The sequence below is a fragment of the Macaca fascicularis genome, chromosome 13 (assembly GCF_037993035.2).
Source record: "Macaca fascicularis isolate 582-1 chromosome 13, T2T-MFA8v1.1".
NCBI classification, from domain to species: Eukaryota; Metazoa; Chordata; class Mammalia; order Primates; family Cercopithecidae; genus Macaca; species Macaca fascicularis.
The window spans coordinates 39,816,100-39,829,026 of record NC_088387.1 but is presented as its reverse complement, the minus strand read 5'-3'; the positions used below and the strand labels follow the sequence as shown (position 1 = coordinate 39,829,026).

The 12,927-nt window shown below is 36.4% G+C and overlaps 1 long non-coding RNA gene across 1 annotated transcript in view; it reads left to right on the top strand.

Moving 5' to 3' along the window:
- Window positions 1–12,927, top strand: part of LOC135966952 (uncharacterized) — a 406,380-nt gene that overhangs the window by 370,562 nt on the left and 22,891 nt on the right. The window contains exon 2 of the long non-coding RNA XR_010580662.1: window positions 7,450–7,571. This is a non-coding gene — a long non-coding RNA (uncharacterized lncRNA). The remainder of the gene's footprint in view (window positions 1–7,449; window positions 7,572–12,927) is intronic.

Below are 12,927 nucleotides of genomic sequence, written 5' to 3'. Positions count from 1 at the left end.
TACATTTATAAATTTTACATAATTTCTCCTTTGATTTTGATAAAATTAGAAGGTCCATGCACAACTAAAGGGCATATCTCTATAATTGACATGGTAGCTTGGGATTATTTCTGCCACTTAATGTATATAAGATTACATAATATACATTAACTTAGACAAGATGGATTAAAAATGAGTAAAGATGGGAATATAACCTAATATAAAGTGAGATCTTAGAGTTAACTTAAATAATTTACTCATACAAGTTATTTTATTAGTCTTTTGGAACTTTTTAGCCCTCAAACAAAACTGCTAACCCATGATTCCCAGAAGATTCAGGAAGAGCAGTGGGTGAAATTGGAGATATTAACTCATTAAGGTGGAACTAGTCTCTAAAATTGATGACCTCCTCCTATACAGGGGAAGATCTATCCCCGTTTGATTAAAAAAAAAAATGGAGGGTATTTGGGTAAGTGTTTATCCTTAATTTCTTATTTTCCCTAGAAGAGACTTTTTACTTGTGGGGAGTCTATATCATCTGCATTCTGTGCCATTGAAGATAAAAGAGAGGCTGGGCATGATCCAAGCTTTGCAGCATCTTATATAAACTAATTTTTAAGTCACAGACTTTTGAATTCTTTTTTCTGCTTGTCTTTCTAGTAAATTGGGACCAAAAAAGTGTTTTCTTTGTATTTGCCTAAATGTATTTTTTCAGATATCTGAAAAAACTCCTGATCTAATATTTTCAAGAGTTTTCTTCAAGCATATATCTGTCTTTGTTAAATCTTATCTGTCTTCATAGAAAGTTTTTATATCTGCTGTCAGATTTTATTCACCAACTTTTCATTCATAGAGATGCTGAGAGCAAAGACAATAGTAAGGAAGAAACAGGAGCCCTTCTTGTTGAATCTCTACCTGAAACTCCTTACCCTGACTATATTTCTAGAAGGCTTATGTCACCTAAGTTCTTAAAAAAGAAAAACTTAAGTGCCAGAAGACTACTAAAATAACAGTATTTTTAAGAAACCTACTAAGCAAAATTTCAATTCCTTCTTAAATCTTTTGGTTATAATTGCAGGCAAAGGTGCTATCCTCAGCATGAATTTCTGTCTTCCTTACGATTATTTTCAAAATGTTCAGTTCATTATCAAATCATAAGAAAATGTTTTCTTTTCCCCATTTCTCATTTCTAATATATGCCATCTATTTGATAGATAGAAACAGACTCCTAAGCCTTCCTTCTATCCCACTCTACCTCCTGCCTTGCCTATTATAGAGTTGAACTCAACTAAATCATTTAATTTCCAGTGAAATAAATTTTAAAAGAGACAGTTATTATTTATATATAGTTAGAAATAATGGGGCTTACTCGGTCCAAAGCAAATGCTTCATGAATAACTACTTATTACAGGGTAGTAGTAATGTTGGCACTGCTAAGACCCTGATATAGTTTCTTGTGAGAGGGTGTTCTGTGCACCAAAGAATGGTTAGCAGCATACCCTCCCTTCTACCCACTAAATGCTAGTAGGACTGACACAGTTGTGGTAATGAAAAATGTCTGTAGACATTGCCAAGTATTCCCAGAGAAGGGGGAGGAAAATCATCCCTGATTGAGATCTAGTGATGCAATAGGTTTTGTGTCTTTCCCATTCTACTAAGCAATTCAGATTCTTAAAAAATCTTATATTCTTTTGACCTCATTTGTAAATAAAACCACTCCTAGCATTATACCTCTGCACCAATGCATCAAATGGAAATGTAACTAGCAAGTCTTAGAGCATATGGGGAGGAGGCAGAGCTTTAATTGAGTGCTTGCATATGGATGAAAAAATTAATTAAAGTTGCAGTAGTGTGTCATTAAAATCTCTGTGACATGTTAAATCACTGAGACTGCTCCTAAGGAATGTGAAGGTAAGGTGTCTTTGCTAATTCTTTGGCATATAATACCACACTTGGAGACTCGCTTTGCTCCTTCCTCTGTTTCAGATTGTTTTTCTGGAGCTCATTAAACAATCTTCTGAATGCCTTCATAAACATTATTTGGAGCATTTTATTTTTTTAATCAATTCATCCTGTTTTCCTCGGACTCTCTCATGCTCAGCGCCATATTAAGTTCTGGCTGCCCTCTAATTTCCTCATCAATTTCTTATAGATTTATCATATCTACAATTTGTGAGGCTAAAATTCCAGAGGAAAAAAAAAAGGCATTGAACCAGTTCAGAAAATCTACAGCCATCTTTGGAGAGCAGAATCTAAGAAACTAATGCAGAAAAGCTTCAGGTGCATCTGCTATTGGATAGATACTTCAGATAGATGTGTTTTACAAAGCCAAAGTCAATAACTGGAAACCAGGGTATTAACACCATTGATCAAACCTTAATAATTTAAGAATTATGGGGATTAAACTCATATTGATGTCACTCTTTTATGACTATTGATCATAAAGTGAGGAGGTTGAAAAGACTCAAATTGTAGAAAACAGACTTAAACAATTTATAATAAATCTAAATGTTGAGAATTGACTATTTACTAGATACTATTATTGAGTTACATGTATTAAATTTTTTTCAAGAATCCTAGAAAGTAATTCTTATTTCTCAGATACAGATGACAAAAATTGAGGCAAGGAAATATTAAGTAGATTATACAAGAGCAAATGGTAAGAAGAAGATTCAAATGTAGCCAACCCAACTTCTGAGTCAGTGCTCCTAAGATAGAATGGGGCTGATGTTAATATCCTTGTCTTCTGAGACTTTATTATCCCATAATTACGGAGATATTTTCAACACACAGTTTAAATATTTAAGTCTTAAGCCAGAATCTTGTAAGGTTAATGTTAATTTCTTATGATAAGTCAGTGAATTTTCTGGCAGGAAGTGAAAGACAGGCTAGAGAAGAGACAAGTTCGAGACAAGTTCACCAGAATTTTCAAAGTAAATATTTTCGTGTTGTTTTGTTTTCTTGGAATGTTAGAGAAGATGGATATATACTTTAGGATAATAGACATAATAATTTTTTTAAAAACCTTATTAATGCATTTTACACTTTGTAAAGCACTCAAAAAGACTTCTCTAACTTACTGTACATGCATGACACCCATTTTAATGAAAAAACTGAGTGAGGTTAATGACTTCATCAAGATTGCAACCACCCTGAAATTCTACCAGTGACCTTAATGATGATAGGATTATTATTCAGTGCCCAATTTACGCTCGTAAATTTTTCCTAAAATTCTTGCCTCTCCAAACACAAATAACCATGCAAACATCCATATGCTCACATTTCCCTATACACACACAGTTCTACTGAATATCTCTCGTTTCTCTTAGATCCTCTGCATACAAGGAGTACATTTGTGTTAGGGCATTATTGCATTGCTATTAATACATATCTGAGACTGGGTAATTTACAAAGAAAAGAGGTTTAATTGGCTCATGGTTCTTCAGGCCTTATAGGAAGCATGGTGCTGGCATCTGCTCTGCTTCTAGGGAGACTCGGGAAGCTTACAATTTTGGTCAAAGGCAAAGGGGAACAGGCACATCACATGCAAGGGCAAGTGAGAGAAAGGGTGGGTGGGGAGGTGCCACGTGCTTTTAAATGACCAGATCTTATGATAACTCACTATGGAAGACAGCACTTGCTCCCACAACCCAAACACCTCCCACCAGGCCCCACCTCCCACATGAGATTTGGGCAGGGACAAATATCCAAATAATATCGAGATTCGTAAGTCTTCAGTTAACAAAAGTGCACTCAGCTACCTAAGGGTTCCTGGGATCCTTTTTGTTTACTCCCACAAAGCCTAGGCTAGGGAATCATTGTGAGTTGATGTTTGGGTAATAGTTTATCATCAATACTCAAAGGCAAACTATGAAAATAATGGACAAAATAATCTGGAAATATATTCATTGAGAATATGTCTGAAACTTTTGTAGACTTGATATATTTGATCTTCTTTCCCCTCAAGAGCCTTTCTTGCAGGGGCGGGGAGGGAGAAAAGGAAAACCTTGTTACAGTCCATTGAAATGCCAGGCAACACTACCACTGCTAACAACAACATGCAGTCTACACCGTTGCTTTTTGAAACAGAGAACTGCAGTTTCTCATCAAGGAATTTCATTCTATCAAGAGTTGCCTGATTAAAGTGAAGGTGATTACATAAGGGCCTGCCCAGGGTGGGTGTTGGGAAAAGGGTGATGAGGAGGTGGAAGACAGCAAAACCTGGAAGTACTATTTTAACAGATATTCACGATTATTTCAAAATACAAAGGCTCTCTTCCCTTATTACCAAGCCTCTAGTTTCAAATCACTTGTTCGATTCCACTTCTGTTACTAATATGATTACCAGTATCAAATATTATGTTTACTGTAAAAATATTATATTTTAAATAATAATCAGGGTTGGCTTAAAGAGGGCTTAGAAAAGGTAGCCAAAGGTGAGTTAGAACATTTTTCAAATTGAATTTTTTTTTTTCTTATTGATGTTAAAAGCCCTCATTTCTCCTGCCTACTCTATATTCCTTAAGCATTGCATATCACATTCTAGAACCAGATGGCTTAAGCAAAATGTTATTAGACTGCTACCTAGCTACTTCCTCTTCTTTGCCCCTAGGATTCTGGGCACAGATTGGTTCCTGCCAGGCATCTGAAAGCTCCAAGGAGGGAAGACTATTCCCATCCACTCTCTCTGTCCTCACAGCTGGAGAGGTGTCACCATGACAGCTGCACTGGTTTTCCAGCATCCTTAAACCATTCCTATTGAGCTCTACACACAAGAAATCTTCCTGTACCTCATAATTAGATGTGTGAAAGTAGTCAGAGAAATATGGTTATTTTATACTTTCAGGGGGCTCTTTCAAATGAATTTCAATAAGACCTTGCATCATGTTTATCAAACATTTTATGCTTTAGCAAAGAGTTTTTAAAAATTAAAATATCACATTGGATAAGTTAAATATAGAGAAATTTTTCAGGCTTATGCAAGAGGCTGAGTCTGAAGTCTGACACCCAGAACTAAGAAAATTCAAGGCTACTTGGGTCCTAGAAAATAGCCAGGGTTTAGGAAACAGAGGAATCATGCTAGAGTTCCAAGAATATCAAGGACTTTATGCTGGATGTGTAAGAATAACAAGGTTTTGAGCCAATCAAACCTAGTGTTGAAGATTGACCACATAATAGATATGATAGTGTGATTTCCACAGGCAATACAAGGAAACACTAGGCCGGGCACGGTGGCTCATTCTTGTAATCCTAGCACTTTGGGAGGCTGAGGCTAGTGGATCACCTGAGGTCAGGAGTTCGAGACCAGCCTGGCCAACACTGAGAAACTCTGTCTTTACTAAAAATACAAAATATTAACCAGGCATGGTGGCAGGCATCTGAAACCCAGCAGCTTGGGAAGCTGAGGCAGGAGAATCGCTTAAACCCCGGAGATGGAGGTTGTGGTGAGTCAAGATCGTGCCATTGCACTCTAGCCTGGGCAACAAGAGCAAAACTCCGTCTAAAAAAAAAAAAGAAGGAAACACTAATGCCTCTGTCTCACAATGCATACTTGCCCACTTGGGTTAGTACTGTCATATAGGTTAGTGCTCACCATATATCATTTTCTTGCATTTCCTGGGTTCCAGACATGTCTTGAGGATCAGCCCAGATATGGTGTTAATTTAATTGTACCTAACCAACTTCAGCAGGATCTGGACTACCTGAAGAACCGTGGTAAAATAATAAGTGCACCATTTTTCTGGTCTCTTCTAAAGCTACCATTCTTAAGTGTTACCACAAAGACACTGGTGAAACTTAAGGACAGTAACAGAAAATTCATGATAGGCTGGAGAGCCTTCCTTTTCCCTCTCATTGATTCCATCTCTAATCATTGCATTTTATATTATTTTTCTCCAAAAATAAATGTAGCTTCAACCTTTTCTACCATACATCTTCCCAGGAAGATAGTGCCAATTAATCGAAAATAGAATAAGATATTAAGACAAAATATGTGTGTGTGTGAATATATATATCACACATATATATTTAATATATCACACATTATATATATATTAAATATATAATACATATATTACATATATTATATATGTATACACACACTTTAGTTCTCTGGTTCTCAATGGGGAAAAAAAAACTGTCCTAGAAAGGATTTTATGTGATATTCCATTCTCAATTTCTACCAGCAACTTCCTCTCTAAAATTAAAACATACAGTTGGTGTCGTGCCTTATACCTGTAATCTCAGCACTTTGGGAGGCTGAGGCAGGCAGACCATGAGATCAGGAGTTTGAGACCAACCTGGCCAACATAATGAAACCCCATCTCTCCTAAAAATACATAAAAATTAGCCGGGTGTGGTGACAGGCACCTTAAATCCCAGCTACTTGGGAGGCTGAGGTAAGGAGAATCACTTAAAACTGGGAGGTGGAGGTTGCAGTGAGCTGAGATTGTGCCACTGCACTCCAGCCCAGGTGACAGTGTGGGATTCTGTCTCAAAAAAAAAAAAAATACACAATACAATGTCAGAGCTAAGATTGGGGTGTGTGTGTGTGTGTGTGTGTGTGTGTGTGTATGTATGTATAAATATATATGTGTATATATATGTATAAATATATACATACACACGATAGCACACAGATGGATTATTGTTAAGTCTTAGCAGTTGTAAATATACTGACTTGGATTATTTGTTTTTGTTTGGTTTGGTTTACATGAGGGCTCAACTGGGGCCGGAGGATCCACTTCCAAGGTGGCTCCCTTATGAAATGTGTAGCTTTCTGAATGCTGGATAAAGGCCTCAGTTTCTCTTCACATGGAGCTCTCTTAAGAATTCTCATGACATGTTTACAGGCTTTCCCTGAGCCAGTGATCCAAGATACCAAAGAGGGAGCTAGAATGCTTTTTATGATCTAGACTCAGAAGTCACATTGTGTCATTCCACTGTATATCACACAAGGCTATCCCTAATTCAGTGTAGAACAGGACTACACAAAAGAGTGAGTAAGAGCAGGGAGGAGAATTAAAGACCATCTTGGAGACAGACTGCCTCATGCCTAATATTATGAGGAAAAAAGTATAAAACACCACTTAAATTAGCATTTCATGATCTTTATGATCTTGTCCAAACCTTATCTTTCAATATCGTCTTCTACTCTACCACGTATCTCCTTCAGAGAAAAAAACAATGAGTATTTTGCTATTTTCTATTTACCTTCATGGCGTTCTCTCCTCTAAGTCTTTCCTATGCTGCTATGATTTGAATGTTTTTGTCCTCTCTGAAGTTCATGTTGAAATTCAATCCCCAATGAAATAGCATTAGAAAGTGTGAACTTTAGGAGGGTATTTAGCATTGAAGGCTTCACCCTCATGAATTATTATGTTCCCTTATAAAACACCTTGATGGAAATTTCATCCTTTTCTGCCCTCCTCCCTTCTGCCATGTTAAGGGCACAGTGTTTTTCTCCTTCAGGAAAGACAGGGTTCAAGAAACTACCTTGTACGCAGACACTGAAACCTCGCCAGACAACAAAACTGCTGACACGTTGATCTTGGACTTCCCAGCCTCCAGAACTATTTGAGACACAAATTTATGTAGATTTGTAAATTAGCCAGTCTGTGGCCTTGTCTTAAAGCAGCAAAAGCAGACTAAGACATATACCCTCCTCTGTAATTAAACTTTCCTGTACATATATCCTCTTTATTCATGCCTACATGCCCCCAGAATCTTTTCTAACTTTTATCTCTTTTTGCATTTTAAATTTTATGTTTTTTGATTTAATATCCCTTTTTGTTTATAGTAAAAGTATTTATGAATATGTTATATTTCATATTGAATTCTATTTTAAGAGATGGGGTCTTCCACTATCACCCAGGCTGGTGTACAGTGGCATAATCACAGCTCACTGAATCCTCAAACTCATGGGCTCAAGCGATCCTCTCACCTCACACTCCCAAGTAGCTAGAACCACAAGTGTGTGCCACCATGCCCAGCTCATAGGTTTATCTTTGTAGAGAAGGGACCTTGCTATGTAGCCCAGGCTGGTCTCAAACTCCTGGTCTTAAGGGATCATCTAGCCTTTGCCTCTTGAAATGTTGGAATTACAGGTGTGAGCCACTACACCTGGCCGTGACATTTTAAAATCTGGAATGCATTTTCAGTTCATCTGTTTAATGTTTATAGTAACTAGCATCACTGTATTTAGCATCATCATAGACTTTCAATAAATATTTGCTGAAACAATTGATTTAAACTATCAGAGCAGATCAGATAGGAAAAAAAAAAATGGTGGTAGACAGCTCATTAAAATTTTACTTCAAAGAAAGATATCTTGCCTTATCCTAGGTTTAAAATAAATCTAAAAATAAGAATATTAACAGATTTAATATTTGATTAACTATCTCATATAGACACGTAAGTGCATAATCTTTTAATCTAATTCTCACAACAAATCTGAAAAGTATCACATTTCTTTTTCATTATTAATGAATGAATTGATGCTGTAAGAATTAGTAGGTAATAAAGTCCAAATGTGACCCTAAGTCACTTTGGGTCTTACTCTGTTTTCACTGTTTTAAAATAGCATCCCCAGATTGTATCTCATGAAATCTGTGCAAGAAAGCAGAACCTCACATTATTCTCATAATATTCAAATACATCAAACACAATGAGAAACTGATTAACGTTAAGTAATTACAAAATCACATTAGTTTTGACTAAAAGAGGCAGATAATTGATAAAGTTAGGTCAAGCTCTTGCTTCCAGTACATAGAAAGTTTAGAGGTATAATTTTCAAAACCTATTACAAAGATTTTACATACACATACTCAAGTATAAATTTACACAAACCTGATACGTCATGATAAAAGAAAGGAACATCTGTCTTAACCTTTACAGTAATAAAATGACCTTTGTAGTCAAGAAACTTGTTTCTCTTTAGCATAGGTATTGTGTAGATTTCATGCCAAGGTAATTTCTAGTCCTTTCTTTGCCAACCAGAATCACTAGTCACTACAACACCATAGCCCAGGCCATATATTTGCATTTTGTTTGCAGATCTACCAGGATCTGATTGTATCACCCCATTTTCAGAGTTGAAATGTATTATGTGCTTATCCTACTGGCTGAATGCCAGCTTTCCAACATTATTAAAAAAACTGACAAACTGACATTAACAAAGCAATAAGGAGTCAACAGTGGACCCATGGCTTTTATGTCCACCAGAAAGTCAGCCTCTGAAATGCCTTCCTGGCTGCCCTCTGGAAGTGGCTGCACCAACCACTGTGCAGTGGCAAGATGTTTTCTTGCTGATCATGAAGGTCTTTAAAGATCGCTGTCTGCTGCTATAAGTTTATTACCATTGTGAATGTGTCATACTAGTAATAAACCTCCACTTGTTTAAGCAAAAACAGTAGAGATTACTACTTTTGCCTTTGGCAAACTTATAAAAAATGAGTACACATAATGTGGAAAGGAAAAAATAGAGCAAATACTAATTTTGGGAATTAATTCCTAAGCAGTTGGGTGTGACTAATGCAATAAGGTTAAATTGTTGATCAGGCATAACATGGATTATAAAATAATATGAGTATATCCTAAAGTAAAATCTCAAAAAGTATACTTTCTAAAATAAAAATAAAAATAATCGAGTTTGTTTGGTGTTAAGTTATATGAAAAACACATTTTAGGGTCAGTTAATTTGGGGGATATTTGCTCTGATAAATGATTCAAAATATATTTTGTGTAGTATTTGTTGCTCTTTTTCCTTTCTGCCATTGTTGCCTGCTCTAGTCAGACTTCTGATATCAGAAACTCATAGGGGAAGTAGGTCAAAATTTCTATTGTCACGAAATCCCCTATGTCCCAAGGGAAAATAAAATAATGATTTATATATATATATAACTTTTGCCAATTTGTCCCTGTTTTATTCCTAATGACCACAGAAAGATCTCTTTTTTCCATCCATTGAGTAAAATGCCCATCTTTTTAATTTTGCAAGCACCCCATGTCTTAGATGTTGCTAAGAGAACTGCTCAACTTTCTTCAATTTGAGAAGAACAGAGCACACCCCTCCTTCTCTTGGGACACAAGAAAATCCAAAAGGAAATTTAGTCCTACAAATTCCTTTCAAAGTAGCTTTTCTTTTTTTACGTAGGCTTGAGGTATGTCAGGAGAGATGACAGTCAAACCAAGTGCAGCTTTTCTTACTATGTCCCATAGGATATGTTTGTAGCTCTATTTAGAATACTTAGCATATTGATTTTAGCTTTGTAACTTTAACTGACATTCCAAGACAAGAAAAAAAAATCACACATTTAAAATCCTGTTATTTTAAAGTAATCCATTCATGTTCTAATATTTTCATTTACTTAGGTTTTCTGTCTCTGTATGATTGAGGGTTACTTCAATTAAAGTGCTTTTCATCTTCAAAGTCTTTTACAAACAGTCATTAATTACAGCTACATATGTAGTCAGGTAATGATTTTGGATTTCTCAGGGGCTTCCTGATTTATGTGCCAAAAGACATGATAATTAGCAATTCCTTCCAATTCAGCATAGAAGGTGACTCTTGCCTAAATCAGTATGCCAGACATAAGTTAGTTTGGATGTCAAATACATAGGGTATTTTGTCATTTTTCTTCCTTCCTACCTTCTTTCCTCCCTCCTTCTCTTCTTCCCTCTTTGTTTTTAATCATAGAGAATGATAAAAAACAATTTGAGTTTTTCTCTTCCGGGAGTAAAGAGAATATGTATCTAGTTTCAGAGTATGAAGGTGGAAGTGAAGGCAATGTATGTTTCTTCTCACACACAGCCCACAATTGTCAGAACAGAAAGGAAAACCAAGCACTTAATAGCAGGAGTTGCTTTTATAACCAGAAATTTCCTAATGTGTCTATCCTAGCATTTCCTGTATATCTGTCCATCTCATCAGAAAGATGGTGACCATAAATAGTTGTGAAAATCATTGAGCTGTCTTTTTCGAACCAGACAATCTGATTCTAAGATACTCTGTTGGTCCAAAGCAGAACATAGATCATGAATAATCCTACTTGATATTATTTCTTAGGGAATTTGATTATCTGATGAACGTAAAAAAAAGGTACTATAACCACTAAAAAGTCAGGCTGCTCAGTCAACCTAATGCAAAAGCCTGAGATTGGTGCCATCATGGAGGGTCATCAACTAGTATCACAGAAAACCATATGCTTATGGAAATCACTCTGTAAATGTTTTATGAAAACTGTGAAGTGTTGGCATATGAGTTATAAATTACCATATGTAATATTAAGTAATGAAGTGATTCAATCATTAGTTTATTGATTAGGTTGTCATAGCTTCAAAATGTTCAGAGTCTATGTGGTACCAATGACACTAACACTGGAATATATTTGGCATCCATTTTCTCTGATCACCACTCTTCTCCCTCAGTCCTACTTGTCAAAATTCTTTATCCCTGATCCATTTTCTCTGATCACCACTCTTCTCCCTCAGTCCTACTTGTCAAAATTCTTTATCCCTGCATTGTAAATCTACTAAAGTATGTTACTGTATAAGAAAAAAAGTATAAACCTTAGAAACTCTTCAGAATTCTTAAATAGGTATGAAGTCAAATGACATTTTGTAACATATACAATAAGGAGTTTGTCAAAAGTCGATAAACTAAGTTCTATGATATAGTACAGTTATGTATCCCCACCCAAATCTCATATTGAACCGTAATCCTCAGTATTGGAGGTGCGGCCTGGTGGCAGGTGATTGGATTATGGGGTGAATTTCTCGTAGTGGTTTAGCACCATCTGCTTGGTGCTGTCTTTATGATAGTGAGTGCCTTCTCATGAGATCTGGCTGCTTAAAAGTATGTTGCAACTTGTTCTCTCTCTCTTGCTCCTACCGTACTTTAGTAGATTTACAATGCAGGGATAAAGAAGTTTGACAAGTAGGACTGAGGGAGAAGAGTCGTGATCAGAGAAAATGGATGCCAAATATATTCCAGTGTTAGTCTTAGTGTCATTGGTACCACATAGACTCTGAACATTTTGAAGCTATGACAACCTAATCAATGAGATGCCTGCTCCCTCTTCACCCTCCACCATGATTGTGGGTTTCCTGAGGCTGCCCCAGAAGCTAAGCAAATGCCCCAAGCCATACATCCTATATAACCTGCAGAATTATGAGCCAAGTAAACCTCTTTTCTTTATAAATTACTCAATCTCGAGTATCTCTTTTTAGCAATGTGAGCACTACCTAATACACTCCATCACCTATTAGATGTGTACCCTGTGGAAACTGACTTGACATTCCTTAGTCACAAATTTTTTGTATCAAATAGGAAAAACAATCTTCATCTCATAGGTTTTTTTTGTGGACATTAATAATGTAGAAGGTTTGAGATGATATCAGCAACATGGCAGAATAGAAGGCTCCTGACTCTCTCTACCAGTAGGCAGTCTGAATAAATATTTATTCGCAGATTAATTCAGTCTAAAAGAAAGTCAGAAATGATTTAAGAGGCTTCTTCTTATCAATTAAGAAAACATTTGTATCGAACCAGCAAAAAATGCTGAGGTACACTCAGGCATGGACCAGGGACCCCAGTATGTGAAATAAAATCAGGAGGGAATCCCAAACAGCCAGCTTCTCTCTGTGGAGATGAGGGTTTGGACAACACATATAGCACTCTAACTATAGTGTGGCTCTTAATTCACCAAATTCAAGAGCAGAGGAAATATAGGCATATCTGAGTCTCTCCAGACTACAGAGAAAAAAGTGACAGTTTCTTATGGGCATGCAAACAATTTTAAGAGCCTTGTCCCCTAAAAGCAATGCAGAAACAGGGCTTGAAAACAACTTCCTGTTTCTTTCCAGCAGGGGTTTATAATACAATCTTCCAGTGGCTATTTGATGGCCTGGCTTCTAACTTGCTTCAGGGAGCTATACAGGGACACAACA